This window comes from Eptatretus burgeri, chromosome 4, assembly GCF_056783735.1.
Source record: "Eptatretus burgeri isolate ZD-2024b chromosome 4, Ebu_testis_v1, whole genome shotgun sequence".
In the NCBI taxonomy this organism is placed as follows: domain Eukaryota; kingdom Metazoa; phylum Chordata; class Myxini; order Myxiniformes; family Myxinidae; genus Eptatretus; species Eptatretus burgeri.
Genome location: NC_140964.1, coordinates 28,097,443 through 28,099,942, shown reverse-complemented (window position 1 = coordinate 28,099,942; position 2,500 = coordinate 28,097,443). Strand labels below are relative to the sequence as shown.

Genomic DNA, 2,500 nt, shown 5'->3' with positions numbered 1-2,500 from the left:
ATTCTCCAGTGTACATTTGAAAATTATAAAAAATACTTTTTTGATAATTTTTTGAAACTTCTTCAAAATATTCGTGACCTAATTACATAATCACATATAAATTATTAAATGCATTGTTATAAGGGATAGATTATGCTGCTATTAATTTTATATTAATCACTTTCCTCTGAAAAAAGTCTTTATTGTATAACTAAATCTAATGTACTGTATTGGAATATTATAATCAATTTGACCGCAACCAAGGTGTGTGTGGTGTGTGTGTGTGTGTGTGTATATATATATATATATATATATATATATATATATATATATATATATATATATATATATATATATATATATATATATATATATATATATAATGTACAGGGAGGAACACAGAAAGACTTAGCCACTCAAGTGTTTGATTTTATTCTACATTCATGGAGGAAGCATAAATTATATCATCACCACAACAAAGAAATGTTATGTTAAATGAAGAATGTGCAGAGAAAGAAGGCTTAATGAGGTTGTATGGTGACCGACTATTTAACCATGTGTGTGACGATATATATATATATATATACCTGCATTGGCACACTGAAGATCACTGGAGGTGGTCTGACTGAGTGGGATCACTCATGATGATCAACAGAAGAGAGAAGCAATAATGAAGGAAGAGGAGGAGACCCATAAATGTATCTCCATCAGCATAATTAGAAGAGGAAACATTCGTCTTCATTGCACGACAAATTGTGAAGTGGTCTTCAAAAATATCCGGCCATTGAGCACATCATCAGCTACGAGTACTGCAAGACATCAGACGCACAAACCTTTTCAACACCAACTTTGATTGTGACATCAGAGAAATATTCGGCTTTGACCAATCCACAATCTCGACCACCTCTCACATCACATGAGCGAGTGTATGCCCCAAATATGGGTGTACACTATGGTGGCCAATGGACATGTGGATGTGTTCGTCTGAAACCATTGCAGTAATGGAGTGCAATAAGAGACAACTAATTATTCTAATCAAATGAATCCACGTCATACTCGTACATGTGATGCTTCCTTAACCATAGTTCCAAGCAAATATATATATATATATATATATATATATATATATATATATATATATATATATATATATATATATATATATATATATATATATATATATATATATATATATACACACACACATACACACACATATATATCTTCTTCTTTTGGCTGCTCCCGTTAGGGGTCGCCACATATATATATATATATATATATATATATATATATATATATATATATATATATATATATATATATATATATATATATGTATGTCGCAAGTATCAAATATCAATGATTGTATTCAACAATAATATCACGCACACTACATTCGTTTAATGCCAATCTCATTCGTATAATGATATTCCATTCCAGCTAAAAGATGCATAAATATGCTATTCATAACTTTAATATGGCTGCTATAAATGGAATATGTGACAATGGAGATGGTAAAAAGGTGTAAGTTAATGTGCTTATTAAGAGTTATATCGATACTGTAAAGCCGACACGGCGCTCGTGTCCTGGGGTAGCCATGGAGAGAGTGTGCAGGGAGGAACACGTTTCGCTACCAGCTCGCTCGCAATATCGCATGTATCTCAAGGAAATATACCTCCAATGTTCAGACTTTCATCTCAAGTGGGAAAGTACAATATGGTGGCCTGTAAACATTTAAATATTGCTGTCATTCGCACAACGTAAGCAGAACCAGACTCATTTTTCAGGTTTATTGTATTTTGCAAGTCTGTCTTCTGAAACACACACACACACACACACACACACACACACACACACACACACACACACACACACACACACACACACACACACACACACACACACACACACACACACACACACACACCTAAATGTATTGAAATACTGCAGACAAAAAGAAAACGCACTCTTTTGTGAACGAGCGATAAGAAAATCAAACAAATACGAGAGGAAAAATATTTTTAAAATGAGAGTACAGACTGCCATGTGCACGTCTACTGTACAGCGAATTCACTAATATTGTAATAGGAGTATTATCGCGAGAATATGTATATATGCAAATCATGTGTGGCAAGTAGTGCATGGCGTAGATATACACGAGTGGCCCAGAATCAAGAGACTATCAGCTGCGGCAAATACTCCGTTAGTCTCGCATTTTGAAAAATACTGCAGTGCATCAGGAAAATATCATAATATTAATAATAGACTATTGCAATTGTAGTCATTGTCAAATTCATAACAGACAAGTTAACTTTGCACAAAGCAGAGAAAACATAAATTTCTTCAACTCCAAAAATATGGCACAGGCGATGTGTATTCCTTTACGTAATAATGTCGGCCGCATTTGTTGGCTAGATTCGTCAACCAAACCAAATACTTGTAGATTATTGATTGAATTTATGGGAAGACCACTAAGCATTTATGTTTGAAACAAATTATATTTATGGAATTTTTTTTTTAA

At 33.2% G+C, this 2,500-nt stretch overlaps 2 long non-coding RNA genes across 32 annotated transcripts in view; one reads left to right on the top strand and one right to left on the bottom strand.

Moving 5' to 3' along the window:
* LOC147027693 (uncharacterized) overlaps positions 1-2,500 on the bottom strand; it is a 198,979-nt gene that overhangs the window by 167,176 nt on the left and 29,303 nt on the right. For all 31 annotated transcript variants that reach the window (XR_015057206.1, XR_015057212.1, XR_015057188.1 and 28 more), the window contains one exon: positions 567-788. This is a non-coding gene — a long non-coding RNA (uncharacterized LOC147027693). The remainder of the gene's footprint in view (positions 1-566; positions 789-2,500) is intronic.
* Positions 1-2,500, top strand: part of LOC147027694 (uncharacterized) — a 61,147-nt gene that overhangs the window by 51,327 nt on the left and 7,320 nt on the right. The window lies entirely within an intron of this gene.